Source organism: Heterocephalus glaber, unplaced genomic scaffold (genome assembly GCF_053883595.1).
Source record: "Heterocephalus glaber isolate CG9 unplaced genomic scaffold, H.glaber_assembly_v1.0 deba00001547, whole genome shotgun sequence".
Taxonomy (NCBI): Eukaryota; Metazoa; Chordata; class Mammalia; order Rodentia; family Bathyergidae; genus Heterocephalus; species Heterocephalus glaber.
Window position 1 is genome coordinate 9,323,967 of NW_028258340.1, and position 19,933 is coordinate 9,343,899.

A 19,933-nucleotide genomic window follows, 5' to 3' on the forward strand; every position below is an offset into this window, starting at 1 on the left:
GGGCTCATTCTGAATGACCATCCTGTGGTGAAATATTTTGAATTTCACCCCCATGAAGGCTCCACCGCTCACTCCCACAACCAGCATGGGGTTTTGTTCCCACCCATTCGAGACCTCTGAGCTCAGAAATGCCAACCGCTCAACAAATTCGGGTTAAGTTGGCTTTGCCGCGGTCTGTGAGCTGTGCCTCCGCCGCCGCCGCCGCCGCCGCCGCCACCGGGAGAATAATAGCATCTCCCAGAATGTTAGGAAAGCAGCCCCTGTTGATTTTGCAGCCCTTGAATAGCAGCTTCGTGGCAAACGTTTCTGATTTGCGCAGAGGCTCTCCCCTAGCCCCGGCCCCCCAAGAGGCCGGTGTAATGCTTCTTTTCATGTGGCAGGATCGGATATGACCAGCGTGGGTTCTTTCTGTCAGATATTACGAGTGGTTATTACTGAGGCAGCCCAGCTGCCGTGCGGGGCTCGGCCCTCGCTCGAGGTCTGGTGAGGCGCCGCTGTCGTAGCTGAATTTCTTCATCTACAAGATCTGAATCCAATCTAGTCACTGCAAGCCTGTTTGTGTAGCAGAGGGGAGGGGGTAGGTGAGGGAGACGGGGTGGGGAGGCCCACGTGAGGTCGCTCATCCTTCCGGGAGGCTTTGCTGCTTAATGAAATCTCTGATTTGTTGGCTGGGGGAGGCCCCCTTCGGCTGACGCTGAACACCTGATGGGGACATCGGTGTGTCAGGATGCCAAATGGTGACAGTTTGGACCTGCACCAATGGAATGGGGTATTTTCCACCCTGATTGCCTCCAGTTCAAATGCAAGTGGGCTTATTTGAGTCAGGTGCATCTGGGAAACAATCAGAGAGAGAAGCAGAGGCAGCCTTTAGAGCTGCATGTGCATGTGTGTGGATGTGGTGGTGAGCCATCATTTGTAATTCCACATTTATAGAATTCGCAGGGCTGGGTGCGTTTTTAAGCTTTATTTGAATCCTGATGCTCTATAGACAGGCCAATTATTTCTCCCCTGGGGAATGCAGGCCCCAGAAGGATGGGCCTGAGCCCCTCCCCCAGGGTCTGGGGCCAAGCTTTGTGTAGGAGGGAGGGATGTTTCTCTGGTGGGGAGGGAGCACATGGCGGGGGGGGGGGTCCCTAATGCAGTGCATGCTGAAGCCCAGCTAGGAGTGGATGTTCTCTTGTTCTCTGGATGAGAAAGAATTGGGGAAAGCATTTCAAAAAATCAGGTTCCCCAAACACTGTGTGCTGTCTGAAAGCCTTGTCAGAGGCGGGCACGTTTGGCTGCCTCAGCTGTTGTTTAAAGAGAGAGGATTAGGAAGGGTCTGGCTGTGCCTCATCCCCTCCTCCTACTTTTGTGCCTTCCTTTGAGACCCTCCTCAAGGATGGCAGGGGGTGGGCAGGGGGCTGCGTGGGGGCGGGGAAGGCTCCGTCAGCAAGGTGTGCTTTTCCCTTGGCTGGGATTTATTTCAAGTGAAAATCCGTGTGTTTGCCCTGGGTTCACACTTGCCCCAAACACATCAACCTTCGTGCTGTAAGTTGATCAATTCCAGTAATGCTGTGCTCCATCAGTCCTGCAGGGCCACACTCCGAGCACCTCAACCAGGAAGGGTGAGGGGACCGCGTGGGGCATGGCTCCTTCACACCAGGGCAGGGTGGGGATGGCTGTTCTCTAGCCTTTTCCTGGGTGCCAGTGAAGCCAGGCCCTCTGCAGAGTGCCATAACAGCATAGGAGGAGGCACGGGACCTCCCTGGATTTGTGTGCTCACCACTGCAAGACAGCTCCGCGCTGGCCCTGACTCGCGGTTAAGGCATGGCCAGGACTCATGGCTGCTCACCCAGCCTCATTTTTCATTCATTCATCTGGGATTAATCACCCCCTGTGTAGCCAGTGCTGAGAGGAAGAATGGGGCATGGCCCGTGCCCTTGAGGAGAGGGGAGATGGGGGCCAGATGCTAGGGCTGGGGCATGCTACTCCCAAGGCTGGGTGTAAGTGCCTGGGTCAGGCTGCAGCAGAGAGAGGCTGGTCCTGAAGGCGGGGGGGGATATGGGAGGTGCAATTGATTGGAAGAAGTGCATCAGAAAGCCGACTTTGGCACTAGGCCTTGAAGAAAAGGATTTCACAGTGGAAAATGACATTCCAGGCGTTAAGCATGAAGGAATCGTTCTGTGATGAAGAAGGGAGAGCCGCTCTAATTATAACTGACACACTGATTTAAACATTTATTCACTCCAACCACACAAATATACACGTGCATGTACACTCACAGCACAAACAACAGGGAGGGGGTATCCTGGGGGCTCCACCTTCGGCTGCAGCTGAAGTCCTTCTACTGAACAGGACTCTGGTTTTCTGACCCACTCTAGCATTCCATGTCACACAGTCCACTGCTACACCGTGCATTCCAGTGACCAATGGTCTGTGGCCAAGGGCTGGCCGGATGTCCCTTGGGATTTTCAGTGACTGATTTAGGTGAAAGTACCCTCTGTCTGGTCTGGAAAGAACCTGGTATTTGTTCCTTCTGATTTGTTCCAGTTCTCCTGGAAGCAGACTCTTGATGGAGATTTGCTGATTGAAGAATCCTCCATCAGAGAGTAAGCATCCATCCCTGGGAGAGAAAACCAAAGGCCAGACTGGGGAGAGAGGAAGTTGAATTGCAGTATGATTGCACTAGAGGGACAACTGATTCCATGGGGATCTCTGTGAACTGTGATGCCCCCCCCCCACCCTGAGATCCACGTGAGGAGGCAGGGCCTTTATATACCAGTATCCACCCAACATTGGTAGTTTGCTGCCCATGGGAGTGGATGTGGCAGTGGGCAAAACCAGCTCTGTTGGCAATTCCAAGAGGAGGCTGGGCTGAACATCTTTAGAAGGTGCCATTGCCAGCCAAAGACTTGCAAACCTTGGCTGGGAAGGAGAATCTGGGGGCCTTCACCAGGTCTGCTGTGGATGGCTCCATAGAATCTGTTGTTTTAGGTCAAGGCCTCTAGGTGGGAGAGGGAGGAGCCACACTGGACTTCCAGGTTATGGAAGTCTGGGAGATGATTATGGCTCATGGCCCTGCCTCAGGTTCCTGCAGCACCTCCAGGTACCTCTAATAACTCCCAGTCACACACATGGACATGTACCCAGAGTGGTCACTGTGTCCCTGCTTTTGATTCAATGCGTGTGTGTGTGTGTGTGTGTGTGTGTGTGTGTGTGTATTGGAGATCGAACCCAGGGCCTTTGCCCTTTAAAAAATATTTTTATTTTGAGACAGGGTCTCATTATGTCACTAAATTACCTCAGCTGTGCTGGAACTTGGGATCTATCCTGTCTCTGCCTTCCAGTGCTGGGATTCTAGGTCTGCACCAGTACACCTGGTATGATTCAACTTTTTAACACCCTGCAATGGTCCTTCCCATTGAGGCTAGGCAGAGAGAAAGCAGTGTGTGCTCACAAAGTTTCTCCTGCTCCCCGCTTTGTAAGAGGGGAAGATTAGGAATCACCACCCCATCTTTCGCGTGGGAAAACAGAATGAGAGGGTTCAGCAACTTGCTTGTGGTATGCAGTGATATGTGGGGAACCTGAACCCCAGAAATAGCAGTATCCCTTTATAACAATCACTCGGCAGAAGAATTAACCCTTAGCCTATAATCTAAGAGTCCCCACCGTGGTAGATAAGATTGTTATTTCTCATTGTGACTCTATCCTATCAGGGAATGATCCATCCATAGCCTTTGACATGGAACTTGGTGGTTCTTCCTACAAGTGTCAGTTATTATTCTTACCCAGTCAGTGCTGGACTTTGCCATGAGACTGGCTTTAGCCAATGGAATGTGAGTGGCTGTGATGTGAACTGAGGCTTTCCATGTGATTGCATGGTTTGGGTGGCCTTTTATGCTCCAGCCATGGCCCTGTACAGCACTTATCCTGCATAGCTATTTGTCTGAATGAGGAGTACAACAGATTTGAACCAACATTTACAATCTGGAGCTGAGTCCAACTGAGCCAGGCTGAACTCAGCTAAATTATGGCTGACCTGTAGATTGGTGAGAAAAGCAAATGTTTATTGTCATGAGCTACTGAGGCTTGGAGGTCTGTTTGTTACACAGGAGTATCATAATGATAGCTGACTGATACATTAACCCTGATTGTCCTCTAGAATTATGGGGAAGTTTAAACTTATACCTATACTCAGGTATAACTCCCAGAGACTCTGATTTAACTGGTGTGAGGTACAGCCCAAGCACTAGTATTTTCCTTTATGGTCCCCAGAGGATACAGGACCAAAAGCCAAGGCACACCTATATATGTTAATCAGGGAAGAGCCTTTGCAAAATTATGAAATCTTTAATACACAGCCTTCTCTTTTCAGCGCTCCTCTGTCTTATGACTTTGGCTTCCCTGTCCCCATCAATGCCTTTCTTTTTTCCTTTAGACCCTTTTTTTCATTGTCCTTTTATATTGGAGTGTGAATTCAAATAAAAGAATTGCTTCCCCTGGTGTTATTTGCAATTCAAAATTCATCTCTATATTGTGGAATAAAAGACTTACCTCCCATTAAAAGATTTGTAGGCAAAACTGGGCAGAAGAGTAAAAGAGTTTTAGGGGGGCAGACAAGTTATCCCAAATCCCTTCCATACCAGGCAACCAGATCTACCAGAAGCGAGGAGTCATGGGATGGAAAGTCATTCTGAGACTTGGGTTGCTCAAGGAATTTGTTTCCAATGCACAGAATTGGGTGAGATCCAGCTGTGGTGGTGGCCTGCCTGTGTAGAGGTCTTCTGGAATGTTCCAGAGGAATGCAGCTACTGTTTTTGGCTATTGATGCCTGTTTTCCATATCCACAGGCTCCTCAATCTCCTAGGCCACAAACCAACCCTGAAACAAGCTAGGGCAGGCTCCTCCCCTACCTTTGGAGCCTGAGGTCTCCTTCCCAGCCATTCCCCTCACCCCTCAGGGTCCAGACAGCCCTGCTTTAGGCTCTCCAAACCCAAAGGGCTAATCTTACCCTCTCTTGCAGACAACAGAGCTTGATTATCTGGACCCAGACCTTTAAGTCACAAAAATCAGTTTTCACACTGGCTTCAGGGAAGCCCACATGGGCCTGGCAGCTCTCCACTTTTTATCCTTGAACACAGAAGGCCTATTTCATTTAGTCCGGTGGCAGTCCTGCCTCAGTGGTGACTCACACTCCCAAAGGGAACCCAAGAGAGTCCTTTCTACTTCTCTAAATAAAATAACAGGGAAAACACAAGCTTAATCTCTGGCAAGACATTCTGCTATTACCTCTTTCCTCAAAAGTTCAGGTGTTACAAGAGACACTGTGGCGTTTAAGAAAAGCAATAACAAGTACCATTCTCCATATGCATCTAGTGCTTCCTTTGGGAATTGATAGCATTTGGGGTGGCACTGTGATATACTGGTCCCCTTTAGTGAGGAACTGGTTGACCCAGCCACTGGAAGTGGTATTGTACCTTCAGTGGGCAGTGTCTACAGGGACTACCTCAGCAGTAGGGACCTTCGGTGACACCCCTTCCTGGAGTATCTCACATCCATTGACTAAGAAATTCAATGGTGTAAAGGTCTGGCCATTTCAGCCTAATGGGGGACAACTCTGAGGGGCCGTTGCAGTTTCAGGGCTCTCCCTGGGCACTGAGGTCAGAACACTCTGGAATGGTGAGGCCCCCTTTTGATAACAAAATCCTGTTCCAAGGGGTTGTTGGTCAAATGCAGTGGTGGCGAACCTATAGCACACATGCTGCAGTGGGCTGTTTGTTATCATTGAAAGCTTTTTAAGGTTTGCCATCACTGGTCTAGTGCCAGCTGAAGAGAGTCACCTTGTCCTTAACTTCCTGGGATTCCCTGCTGGGCTACAATGGGCTTCACTCCTGCTTGGTGTTTGAGAAAACAGTCCACAGACCTTGTGGCCACAGATTTCTTGTTCCCAAGAGGAAATGTCCCCACTTCTTAGCAATCATCATTTTATAAGGATAAATTCTGTTCTTCATCATTTGAAATAGAGCATGTATAATCTTGAGAAGAATTAATTCTTGATAATGGGTGGTCTCATAAATGACTAGATAACACACTCAGAATCACCAGATGACGAGCATAATAATAATAATTATAACAAGACAATTGTGCTGTATTTATTTTAAATAGTTGTTTACCTTCCTCTTCATAGAACGTAGAGTCAGGGTTATTAGGAAATAGGAAAATTTCCTGATTTGAGCTTTGCTTCTTATATCTTCCCCTGTAGGAAGAGTCTCTCTGAGCACTAAGATGGTCCAAAGCCTGCCCAGGTGAAGTACATGGAGGGGAAACAGATGTTGTTGTTTGGATTGAAGATGTCCCCCAAAGGCCTCGTGGACTCACAGGCAGGGCTTTTAGAAGGTGAGTGAATCATGGGGCTTTATAGCTGACTTGCTTTTGGGAAGTAGGATCTGTTCAGAAAAGACAAGTCACTGGGGGTGACTAGAAGGATGTTTCTTCTTTCCAGCTCCTCTCTTCTTTCCCTGCTTCCTGGTTGTCATGATGTGAGCAGCTTTCCTCCAGCCATGCTCTCTGCCATGCCATTTCTGCCTTGGAACCAGCTGACTGTGGACTGTAACTGTGCATCAAAATAAACCTCCTCAAGTGGAGGAAAACCACTGCAACCCCTGCTGACAGTCGCTAGGAGCACAAGTGAAGCCACTGTGAGTGTGCAGCCCCAGCTGAGCCTCCAGATGACTACAACTGTGTGAGAGACCCGAGTGGACACACTGCCCAGCCAGCCTACAGACTCCTGAGAGAAATAATCAATCATGGTTGTTTTAAACCACTAAGTTTGGGATGGTTTGTTATGCGGCAATAGCTGACAAATACACCTTGCAAACAGAGTCAGCAAGAGCATGCAAGAGAGGTGAACATCTGCTCCCTGGAGTTGGTGACATGTGCCTCACCCCAAAAGATGAATGGCTTGGAGAACTAGCTTGGGGTGGAGGAGCTGTGTAGTGTGCATGCTGAAGGTGGTTTAGGCAGTGAAGTTCTAGAATCCTGGTGTGGCTCCACAGCACTTAGCATTACCCTTCAGAACTTGTGTTTCTCTGCGCAGGACTCTGGTGGCCTGTTGGATGCATGAGCCACGAAAGCATTAAGAATCTGTGGTCTCAGAGTGTTTCTATAGCAGGGAAGAAGTAAGAGGTGATAGTCATGTGTCCACACTCAGAGGTGCAGGCTTGGGGGTGTGGTGGAGGCAAAGGGAAAATGTGGTGTCCAGGAAATCCCCCATCTCATTTTTTGGACTAGAGAAATGGTCCTTCGAGCAGTCAAGCCAATAGAAGGGACTGGGCCCTGTGACGTTTTCAAAGCCACCTAAAGCATAGTTTTGCCTTTTTGTGTGTGAAATATAAAAGAATGAATGAACAAGACCTCATGAATTGGGTTGGGGAGGATGGAGAGGAGGACTTAGGGAATGAAAAAAAAAGTTCCAATCATTAAGTCTACCAGCTAATAAGATTAATTTCCAAGGCTTATAGAGTGTCTACTGTATGCCAAGCAGTGTGCTAAGTGCTTGGCATGCCTTGTCCCATTCACTCCTTATGACATTTCCAAGGATCATGGTACTGTGACCCCCCCCCCATGATAGACATAAGTCAACTCATGTTCTAGGCAGATGCTGCCTGCTGCTCAAAGCTCAGCCAGGTTGGCAACATCCCCTGTAACAGCGTGTGACCAGCACTGTCTTGGTGATAGGGGTGTAATCAAAGGTGCTTGGAGAGCAAGGTGAGCTTCCCCACTTAAATGCCTTCAGTAGGCTGCGATGAGCCAAAGGTGCAAGTGCAGTGTGGTACGGCCAGTGTGCTGAGATGCGTCACCTCTGGCCAGTCTCCAGCACCGCTCCCCAGCCCCACAACACTGTTGGCGTTGGCTTGGGAGGTGGGCAGCATGGAGGAGAGCAGAATGCAGCCATGAGAGGGGGCAGGGAGAGGAAGGACTGACACTCTCGGGTTTCAGGAAAGCACAAAGCCAAAGGAGGCAGAGATTACCTGTTTGTGCAATCTGGCCTCAGGCTATCAGCAATCCCAACCTGCCTCCAGCCCCCAACCCCCCTCCCCGTGGGCTGAGCAGTGCTGGAGCTTGGGAGAAGCAGCCTTGGGGACAATCGGGGTCTGGGAAGTGGCAGAGCCTGGGCACAGGCAGGACTGCTGGAGAGCTACAATCCACGCTTTATTTGAGGGAAACTGAGGCTCAACTGCCTATCCCATGGTTGCTTAGAGAAAAGGGCAGGATTTCAAAACTGGTGGCAAAGAAGAGCAGGCCAAACAGCAATCAGGTGTGGCTTCAGTCCCCTCTTTCCCATAATCAGCATTTTTTTTTTTTTTTTTGCCTGTCTTTCCCCTCCCTTCTGCATCTAAGCCTTCAGTTTCCATAGTGGATGCATCTTGGAGCAGGCAGGAAATGCCTCACCATCTCTCTGGAAATAGATGTTCTTTGAATCAGCCTCATCAGTATGATGAAGAAATAGAGAGCAGATCTAATCTATTGGCGCATTTTTCTAATTACCAGATTGATTTACCAGAGAAATCTCCCCAGGAATTTGACTTCTCGGCAAGGTCTTTGCAAGCTCTAAATTTGTTCTCTGAAAAAAGCCCCACAAAATCCTGACAGATTTGGGGGGAACTGGGTCCCTCTAATCAGGGCACAGAGCTTATTTGTTTTCTAATGGAATCTGAATAGAATTGAATGCACAGCCACTCTGTGTGGAGCACATTCATATTTTTAATTAACAAATTAGGAGCTATTTTGTTCCCCCTTTGAACACCAGTCATGTGGGCCTGGTTCCTTTTCGGCCAATTTAGTCAACTTGGATGATTTTAATTACAACAGTCACGAGCACCAGAAATTCCTGCGTCTGACAGATTCGCGACCTGGTCCATTGACTCTCATTTAAAAGCAAGTTCTCCATGAACAGAGATCTCCGAGGGCGCCAGTGGGCGTCAGGAGAGGGGGCCCGGCATGGTGCCTTTGGGCACGGGGAGCCTCGTTTTCCACGTGGAGTCCTGATTACAAGGTGGTCAGCTGTCCCGGCCGGGCCTTCCCATTTTTAAGAAGCAGCAGCCCTCCACGGAAGTGCTTCTGAAGCTCCGGAGGAAGCACTTTGAAGCGCCTGGACAGGGAGGAATTGCGCTCCTGGCTTCTTTCCTTGGAAGCTTGGCCTCACTCCCACGCTTCTCAAACTTCAACAGACCCAGGAACCCCCTGGGGAATGTTGTTAACAGGTAGACCTTGATTTAGTTGGCGTGGGGGTGAGGCCCGAGATTCTGCATTTTCGATGAGCTGGCCACTGCTGCTGATCGTCGGACCACACTTTGAGTAGCAAGGCTTTGGCTGATTTCTCTATTTCTGGTGGATTGCAGAACCTCAAAGGGAGCCAGAGGCCTGAAAGACACTCACATAAAGCACAGGCGTGGTGATCAGGTTTGAGAGTTGGAAGGCAAGTGGGAGGGAAAATCTTGCTTCAGTTACAGCATCTCCCTGGGGTGCTGAGCAGGAGAGACCCCACCCCTGACAAGCCTGATCCTTCCTCAACCATGCTCCCTATGCACAGTGCATCGCCTTGCCTTCCATTACAGGACGGCCAGCCCCGTGTGCAAAGGGCTGTGAAGTGGTCTCATTGAGCCAGGTGTCTGGGTGAGGTCCCAGACTTTGAGGGCTGGTGGAGCCAGCAAACCACCCCGGAGGCAGAGTCCATCCTGGAAACAGATCTGTCCTCCAGCCTTCCCTGTGCCAGCAGAATGGATGCTGAATTAGCAAAGCTGAGAGAACAGGGAATGGGGAACACAATGTTCCCTGAGAGGTTGCAATCAAAGGGGTCCCAGCCCCCCACCCCCTGCTGAGAATTCTGTGAATTTATGATGTGTCGACAGTTTGAGCCCTAGCACATAGCAGTCTGATGGGCTACAATTAGGAGAGCGTGTTAAGCCCCTCCCTAGTCCTCCATCGTGTATTCATGGAATTTATGTGGTCTCAGCAAAGTGAGCGATGTGCACATTTGGGGCAGGAATTTTAGAACTATGATGTCATTATCCCAGGAGAGGTGGCCAGGAGAGGAGAGAAGAATAACAGTAGGGATAAAGTAAAAAATCCCAAGCTGACTTGGGTCTGGATTCAAAACAAACTATGTGTCATAATTATTTTTATGACATTTTTGAGGCCATTGGAAATTTGGAGCCCTAGGTATTTGATGACATCAAGGAATTTTTGTTAATTTGGGGGTGCCAGAATGGGATTATGGTTATGCTAAACTGACAGTCCTTACCTTTAGTGATGCATACTGAAATATTTATGGAGGAAATGATCTGATGTGTGGGATTTGCTTTAAAATGATACAGAAATAGGAGAACTAGATGAGGATATGAAAGATTGATCACGCACTGACCATTGTCAGAGTTGTGCGGTGGGTGCATGGGAGTTTATTATGTAGTTCTATTTTTGTATGTGTTTCAAATGCTCCATATTAATAGGTTAAAAAACTCCTAGTGCACATCATTCATTTTGCTGATAACACATAAATTCCCTGAATACATGATGGAGAGGAGAAGGGGAGGGAAAAGAAGGGAAAGCAAGAGGAGGGGAGATTCAACATTATGGAAAGGATATTGCCTTATGGCTTGGGTATGGTCTGAGTGTGTCCCCCAAGGGTTCATGCACTGGGAGCTGTTCCTCAGTGTGGGGATGTGGGAGATTCTGGAACTTTAAAAAGGGGCCTGGTGGAACGTAATTAGGCCATTGAGGGTGCTGTCTTTGGAAGAGCTCATCTGGCCCTTGCCTCTTTCCAGCTTCCTGTCTCACTATGTGCTGTCTTCTCCAGTGTACCCTGCCATCCACCATGATGTGACCTACCCACGGGGACCTCCTCAGAGCTAAGCAGGTGTCGGTGCCTGTGCTATTGGACCTCCAGGCCTGGAAGCTAAAGAGACTTCTTTTCTTTATAACTTCCCAGCCTCAGATATTTTGCTGTAGCAATGAAAAAGGGACTGATGCATTGTCTCCTTTTCTCCTACACTCTGGGCTCAGAAAGAGGAGAAAAAGTGATCAGAACATGATGAGCCAATCCAACATACCTTGGCAGTGCTCTGTAAAGCAAAAGACTTCACTTTTGAAGAGTGTGTGGGAGCTTAGTTTTTTACTCTGTCTGGGGAGAAAACCTTAGCCTATTTTGGAATATATTTCCATAGCTTTAATTTATTTCATTCATCTGTCTCTGTGGTTATCTGTCTAGCTTTTCAGGTAAGTAGGACCTTGGGGATGAGGTTATTGGTTTGTTTGACCCTTGTCCTCACCCAGAGATTCTAGACTAGCTGCACCAAGCAGATCAAGAGCATGATCTGAGGTTCTGAGTTGTGAAGGAGAATGTCATAGCCATGTCCATCAGAGCCGAAGCTAACCAAGGTGGCAGTGACTATTTAGCCTTGAACTGAGTTGTCCAGGGAATGGTGAGGACAAGGAAAATCATATGACTAGGTAGGGTAGGAAGAGGTACAGACATGTGTTTCAGTAATTTCTGCTCACAATCACCAGTTTCTAACAATGGCTTAGGTATCAGAAATCAACCTGGCTACCATTAATTATAACAGTTAAACTTTATTGAGCATTTACTATGAATCCAGCTCCGTGTTATCACTTTATATGATGAGTGCCTCTGATGGAGGTGTCAATATCATTCCCATTTTCAGATGAGAAAATTGTGGCCTACAGAATTTAAGCAATTTGCCCAATTTTGCACCCTAGGCACCTCATGCACTTCACCGTAGCCCCAGCCCTGATCAGGGTTCAAGCCCAGTTCTGTACCATGTCTGCATCTGCACTCCTGAATGAGCACCCAGGGACTTTTCTCCTTTAGAAGGGGATTGCTTGAATAAGGTGGGTGGGGGTTATGATTCAGGGAGCAAGAACTCTAGCCTGGAATTGGTGGGATAAAGCAGAAGGAGAAAATAATTGATAATCCCTTTGTGTCATCCTTGAACTTTGCATGTTAGGATTACGGACTTTATTGTAGGGTCTGCTCTCCTGTGCAGTAGCACTTCACCCATCCCAGGAGACTGAGTAGTGGAGATGATCGGTTTCCCCACCTGCGCCTGTCGAGCCCCAAATCTGTGCACTCGAACACTAGAGACTTTCACCTCAAATTTCCCTTTGTCAGTTTCATTTGCACCAATGATTGGTCTTGGTTGTGGGAACTTTACCTGATGTTTGTACCTATTTTAAAATTAGATAAAGACCTTTGCTCAGGCCTTTTGTCCTATATACTGCTGATGGGAGGGTAAATTGGGCTAATGCCCTTACACAGCTGCTTAGTAATACCTGTTAAGTCTAACCCTAAGTTATCCCACAAACCAACAGCTGCACTGGTACATGTATGCCACAGAATGTTCATAATAACAGCTTGGTTCGTAATCGCTCCAAACTGGAACCTATTCAAACATCCATCGACACAAGGATGGAGAGCTAAACCGGAATGTGGCACAGCAGCAAAAAGGAAGGATCCTGGACGAGTCTCACAGACAAAATGAAGAGCAAGGAAGGCAAGCATGAAAAGTGTGTGATGTGTGATTTATTTCATTTATACACAACTCAAAGACAGGCAAAACTTATCTACAGTGATAAGAATCAAAACAATGGTTGTCTTTAAAAAGTAATTGATTGAGAATAGGTGCAAGGGGGGTTTCTGGGATGCTGATGATGTCGTATCTCTTCTTGAATTAAAAATATATTAATAGGGCCGGGGATTTAGCTCCGCGGTGCTGCCGCCTGCCTTGCAAGCTCAAGGTCCTGAGTTCAATTCCTGGTACCAAAAAAAAAATATTAGTTTTCTCTCTTTTTCATTTGGGGCAGGGTTTAATTTACCCTCTCAATATCACACTTGCAAACTACAGCGATGATTCTAGAAAGTTTAACCAGAGCTGGGTGTGGTGTTGGTGCATGCCTATAATCCCGAAAGGCCGAGGCAGGAAGATCACAAGTTCAAACCCAATCTGGGCAATTTAGTGACTTAGCAGCCCTGTTTCCAAACAAAAAATAAAATAAAATAAAATAAAGGGCTACGGATGTCACTTAGTGAGAAGGCCTTGGGTTTAATTCCCAGTACTTAAAAGTTTCAGCAGAAAGAGATTTGTTAAAAGGTATTAATTAAGTAGGTATTAGGTCCCGGGTAGGGCCAAAGATCTGGCCTTGTTTGCTTCAGAGCCAGGGCAATGCACCCAAGACAATTTAGCAGGCAACACCCAACCACACACAGTGAGTGTTCTCACTCAAACAACCCTGACCTTTCGGCCTAGAACTCAGCACCTTTGACTCTCAGCAGTGAGTGCTAGAAAGTCGGACTTGGCTGTCTCAAACCAGATGCCCCTGTGACCATTCTTCCACTCGACTGATTGGGGCTTATGCTTCCCATTACTCATGTCTGCATCCAGATCTTATTGTGTGTGAATGATTGGTGGAATGCAGGTCACATGCCTGACCCCTGATTATAGAGAATCTTGGGAATTGTAGTTTGTAGCTTTCAGGCCCTTTAATAGAGGAAGGCAAGCTAAAGGTGTTGGACTGTGTGGTAAGTGAGCCTGTCACACTTCCCCTTTGCCTGTTTTCTTCCCCAAGGGGAAGGGGATGCAGCAAAGTCTTGTCCCTAGCAAGGAGGCTGACTTCCCATTTTCCATGGAGCTTTTGTACATTTAGCTCTGCATGACCCCCCTTCCTCCCAAAGCCCTGAAGCAGGGCCTCTGTTGGCTCCAGATGGATTCCTTCACATGGTTGACTGAAAAGACTAAAGTCACTGATTTGGAAAACACAGTAGAACCACAGGCCAAATTTCACCCACAAGAGAGAAATATGAATAACTCTCAGGACACCTCAGGGGATTTCTGCGAGTATGCTCCTCTATTATTTCCTGAAAAATTCAGAGCCTTTGACTTAGAAATTATATTTGACAATTGCAGTCAATTTTCACCAATTCAATCAGATGGATGCATTTTGATTCATTACTGTGCTTTGTAGGGAGGCCACTGTATTTGTGTAGGTGTGGCTGGAGAATCCTTGTGCGGTAGAAGCTGAGTGGTGGAGGGGGGAAAGCTAAGAAAGGAATCTATTTGTATCTGAGAGGGAGCTGGGTTGAAGGAGAAAGAAGCATGGAGAGAGCCAGGTAGATGGCACAGACCTGAGGCTGTCTGATGGAAGACCATTGACCACACTCATCAAGAGCTTGGTGAGGAGAAATGGTTTGTGGACTCCCAGGATTCTGATTCTACAGAAATGAAGGAACCTCAGTATCTGTATTCTTAACAAACGTTCTTGATTATCATGACGCAGCCAAGTTGAGGAAGTAATGGTGTAGAGGACCTGTCAAAAACTATAACAACAGTATCAGAACCCCTGTGTATTTGTCAGCTTGCTCATTGCTGAGACCAAATATGTGATACCTACAACTTAAAGGAGAGTAGGCTTATTTTGTCTCATGATTTCAGAGGATTCAATTCATCGTCAGCTGGTCCTAAAGCAGAAACATCATGGGGGTGGGGTGAGTGAAGCGAAGCTGCTCGCTTCCTGGTGGCCAGGAAGCAGGGTACAGGGAGGAGCACAAGTGAGAGATCTGCCCTAGGGACCCACCTTCACCAGCTGGGCCCCACCTCCTAAGTGAACAGCAGTGGATTCCTATAGTGCTCCCATGATCAAGCACTTCTCCAGGAGTCTCTTAATCCAGTCAAAGTGACATTACACTTCACTGTTGCACTCTGTTAGGCTGACCTGCTTTTAAAATAACTTCATGTATATTTACTTCCTCTCCAAAGAGTTTTGAGAGGCCCTCATCTCTGACAATTTGTTCAAGCTCTCTGAACTCTCCTCTCCACGGTAAGGCATTCCAGAAATGAAAGGACTTGCAGAAATAAATGTTTCTGGAAAACACATGCTCTCCCAGGGTGATGTAGAATGTTTTTGGCTGCAAATAACAGAATGGCAAACTGAATCCGATTCAAATAATGAGAATGTCTGACAAGAAGTTTGGTTGCAGGGTTGATTGATTCTGCTTTTTAGTCAGGTCATTAAAAATGGAAGGTCTTCCCATTCCTCCCCTCCTTACACAGAATATTGGTTTTTAATCTTCAACTTGTTTCCTCATGATCACAAAAGGGCTGCCCCAACTCTAGATGTCATATCCTTATTAAATCACATCCAAAGTAGGACATAAAGAGAAGTTTCTCCTTACATGCCATTTTTAATCAGAGGAGAATTTTTCCCCAGATCTACAGAAGCCTCCTTCTCAGGTCCCACAAAGTTATATGGCCATGGTCTTTCTGAGTAGTTGAAATCTGACAGGAAGAAAGAAGGGGGGGGGGCTGTGGCAGAGGCCACCAATGGCATTTGTCATAGCTACTTCTTCGAGGAACAATGAGAAGTTTTCGGAGTTTTTGATGTCTGTGTTTCCCTATCTTTCTGATCAGAGACCCTGAACAACCCACCTTTCCCATAACGACGCAGTCTCAGCATGGAGCAGAGTACTGTAAAGCAAACTTCCCAGGCCCGAATTTAGGCTGCCCGAGGAGTTACTGGCCCAGGGATCTTTGAGGAGCCACCCCTCCCCCTCCGTTCCTGTGCTGGGAAGGCCTTTTAGCTCCAGCCTCCAACACCGCGGGGCGTCTTGATATCCGGATGTCAACTCTCACATCTTCCATGTCATTGCACTTGCCACTACCTCCACCTACCTTTTAATTTCTAATTCTGTTCTGGGCTGACAAATCAGATAACCAAGTCTTCTAGAAGTCTGCGTTGAATATGAGCCAGGGAGCTGTGAGTGAGGGGTCAGGAAGTGCCGTTTCCAACATTAGTGCAGTGTCTAGAGTGGCTCAGAGGCTCTGACACTTGTTTCTGAGGAAGGAGATGGTTGATTGACTGATCGGTATTTTAAAAAAATCTTTCCATTTGAAAAAAAAATCAAGCTTACGAAAAAACTACTAAAACAATATGTATATATTGCTATATTCACAAGTCATTAGGATTCAACAATTCTTAATATTTTCCCACATTTTTTCCTCTCTGTATATGAGCACACACGTATTTATTGTGCATGTTATTGTTGTTATAGTTCACATTTCCTTTAACTGCAGTGATTGGGACCAGAAGTATTTCAGATTTTTTTGGGTTGTGGAATATTTGCACATCCAAAATGAGATATCTTTTGGATGGAACTGAATTCAAAATGCAGAATTCATGTGTAGTTATATATACCATAACCATGTAGCCTGAAGGTAATTTGACACACTATTTTTCAGTGCACCTGCGTTTTGACTGGGCCCCATCCCGTGAAGTTAGGTATGGAATTTTCCATTTCTAGTATTGTTTCAGAACTCAAAAGTTTCAGATTTTGGAGCATTTCCAATTTTGGGATTTTTAGAGTAGGATACTTACCCAGTATTGCTGCTGCTGTTATTAGTGTTGGTATTATTTTGTAGCTGAGCCATATGAGAGTGAGCTGCAGGCATCGTGACATTTGGATCTTATCCTTCCTCCCCTAACTCATAGGGATGGTTACAAACTCTTATATAGCTGCAATACAATGACCAAATTCACCAAGTTTGACATTAAGACAATACTATTATCTATTAGATAGACTTTGTTCAAATATGGCCGGTTGCCCCAATAATGTGCTTTTGAGCATTGCATCTTCTCCTTCTCCTTCTCCTTTTTCTTTTTTTAAAAAAACCCAAACCAAGATCCTGTGTTGAATTCCATCAGACCTTTGAAAGCCACTAGCCAGTTGGGGTCTGTGTTCTGAGAGCCCCGGCTGCCAGAAAACTCACCTCTGGGTAATTAGTGCCTCTCCGAGTTGACAGCCACAGAGGACTTTCAACTTTTCAAAAACTTTTGTCTCTGCTTTCATCTCCCTTGATCCTTACAACAGCCGTGCGCAGGAAGCAGGGCACAGGTTAGCATCTCCATTTTATGGGTGAGGAAACAGAGCCGCTGAGGGTCACGCAGCAGGTTCCAGCTGGGAGATCTGTGCCATGGCTCTGGCTTTGCGCTCAATCCTCAGCCTGTCCTCCACTCCCCAGCAGATGAACAGCAGACAAAGGCTCAGCCAGGTCTTCTGCCTGCGGGACTTTGGCCCTGCTGCAGAGGGTACCACCTGTCCCCTAGTTGGCACTTGTCCCTCTGGCACCAGGGACTAGGCAAGCAGATGTCTAGAAGGAAGCGAAGGTCACAGACAGAAGCAACTGGGGACAAACCCTCTCTTGGTTCCAGCACCGGCAGTTGTGTTTCTCAAGACTTTGAGAACGCAGTGAATTGTTCAGGGAGCAGCATCTTCATCTCTTACAGAAGAGGCTGGCTCACTGACTTTCCTGGTCCAGTCTGCCCTTTGTATCCAGGATGCTGTGTGGCCCACCGGGAGCTCATTAGCGCGTCTCTACACTTCCAGACGCCAGCATCTCGCATCTCCTCGCTCAGGGCCTTTTCTGGCCCTGCACACAGAGACAGGAGTGGCACTGGTCCTCTGCAAGCCACAGTCCCTGGGAGCAAGTCCCCGCCTATGCATTGGTGTATAATACCCCACTCCCTCCCCCCTTGGGCAGGCTGGGACACTTGTGATCACTGTGTGGTTCCCTGACTGGTGCCAACTGGGAGCTGTTTATTATCGGCTTGCAATGGGTACAGCATTTGGGAACCTCTACAGCAATTTCAGAGAGTAATTATGTATCTCTTGAACCCAATAATAAAAAGTTGAGGCTCATCTTTTGCATGTTTCGTCTTAATTTTTCTAATAATTTATTTTTATTGTATAATCTAAAGTATCAGGAGAACCAAAAGGTGTGGGTCCAAGATGGCTTAACATTAAAAAGGAACCCCCCTCCCCAATTCTTCACCAGGCATCTGAGAGCCATTCTGCACTGATTCCCAGTGGGATTAAGCTCTGGGTGAGCTGCCTACCATTGCAGTAAATGCATGCTTTATCGAGGCCATGGTCTGACTGTGTTCCCAAAATTTCACATATTGGAAACAATCCCTAAAGTCTTATGTTGGTGGTATTTAGGGGTGGGCCTTTGGGAATGATTAGGATTAGAGTGGGTCATGAGAGGGGAACCTCATCATAGCACTAATGACTTCATAGAGGAAGAGAGATCTTAACTAGCACGGTACCATCTACATCAGGTGATGCCTCTGCCATAACACAGTGCAACAAGAAGGCCCTCACCAGATGCTAGCACCATGCTATGGGACTTCCCAGTATCCAGAACTGTGTGCCAAATAAACTTCTGCTCTTTATAAATGATCCAGTCTCAGGTAGTTTGTTATAGCAACAGAAAATGGACTAAGACAATTGCTTCACTTCCCTGTTTTATTTCCCCATGATTTTCCCAGTGCTTTCTGGAATATCTGCTAAATGCACACTTTACATCTGAATTCTTGTCTCAGAGTCTGATTCTGGTGGGAAACTCACCTAAGACAATGATTTCTGTTTCTTTCCAATGAATTCCAGAATGCAGTTACATCTTGGGCTTTTCAAGTGTTTATATTTTTGAAACAAAATGCCTAAGTTTCTCCATGTAAATACTTGAAAATACTACAAGACTTTAAGAGCATTTGGGGCAATTCAGGAGGCATTTAAAATAATTCTATGTCTTATTTATTTAAAAACATAGTGAGGAGTGGGAGCTCCTGGAATTTGATCACCTGTACTTATCCATGTGTTAATTTCACAAAAGCAGCCACTGGTTCGCTGCCTTCTCCCTCTTTGTTCTGCTTTGCCCCCAGAAAAGTTTCAAAGGTTGCACATGCTTTGCATCCCCCTCCTAAGCTCCAGGGGTCTTGAGATCCTGGGAGACAGACACCAGGCCTATGAAGCAAGATCATACTCATTCTCAGAGTCTTCTAAATACATGGGATTTCAAAGGAGCTGATCGCAAATCAAAGTAAAGAGCCATAGTCTTGGCTTTGTTCCCTGTCTGCTGTTTGTATATTTTATATTATGCATGGGCCGGGGGCGCCCACGGTGGGGCCTGCTGGTTATAACCACAATCAATCAATCCCAACCTATTTTCAGGACCTGCCAGCCACCGGGACAACTTCCAGAACTAGTGGAGCCCTCTTTTCATTATTTAAAGACTGGTGAAAGGATGCAAAAATACTTAATGAAAGGGTCAGGCTGACCAAATGACAAGGCAGCTCGGGCTGGAGGCCCAAGCTGTCTTAGAGGCATTAGCAGTTTGGTCTCTGAAGCCAGGTGGCCAGATTGGGCATCAGATCCTCATTTCACCCCAAGAGTCAGGGTAGAGTCAGGGTACCTTGCAGCTGAGGTACCAGAGGGGCCAATGAGACATTTACTGCTGATTTCTCTACTACCTTTGCAGTCTTGAACTTTGTCCCTGGTCAAGACACAGTGGCCAAGAATCTCCCGTGATGTGAGAGGTGGCCCAGGGCAAAGCTAGTGATTCCACAGAGGAAGGTGCACTGCAGCATAACTAGGAGACAGGGAGCAACAAAGCAAAGGTCTACATTGTCATCTTTGTGTTATGCGCCTCTGGGAACAACAAACATGGCCCACTATGCTTCTTTGAGCAGGCAAACAGGTCAGTGTTCTGCCAGATGCCTTCAGGTTAGGATGCCAACTAAAATTCAGGACCCCAGTTACATTTGAACTTCAGAGAAGCAAATAATGATTTAAAAAAAATTACAAGTATATCCCAAGTAGTGCATAGAGGTGAACTTATACTAAAAAGAAATGATTTGTTACTCATCTGAAATTCAAATATAATGAGCCATCCAGGATTCTCGTCTGCTTACTGTGGCAGTAGCTCTGCTTTGGATCCTTGCTCCCATTTTTGCATGCTCCTTGTCACAGCTTGGGGTGGCTTTGCCTGTGATACTTTTTTGGCAGGCCAGCTGGATGTGCATAGGAGTTTGCCTTCACAACCTGGGG

The 19,933-nt window shown here is 46.9% G+C and overlaps 2 long non-coding RNA genes across 2 annotated transcripts in view; one reads left to right on the forward strand and one right to left on the reverse strand.

The window, feature by feature from the left end:
- LOC101704914 (uncharacterized) overlaps positions 1-16,707 on the forward strand; it is a 43,358-nt gene extending 26,651 nt beyond the window's left edge. The window contains exons 2-3 of the long non-coding RNA XR_205471.3: positions 6,245-6,378; positions 6,485-16,707. This is a non-coding gene — a long non-coding RNA (uncharacterized LOC101704914). The remainder of the gene's footprint in view (positions 1-6,244; positions 6,379-6,484) is intronic.
- LOC147824342 (uncharacterized) lies at positions 15,747-17,095 on the reverse strand. The gene is made up of 3 exons (XR_015442432.1): positions 16,818-17,095; positions 16,426-16,563; positions 15,747-15,885 (listed from the first exon to the last, which is right to left on the reverse strand). It is a non-coding gene; the product is annotated as an uncharacterized LOC147824342 (long non-coding RNA).
- Positions 17,096-19,933: the final 2,838 nt, after the last annotated feature.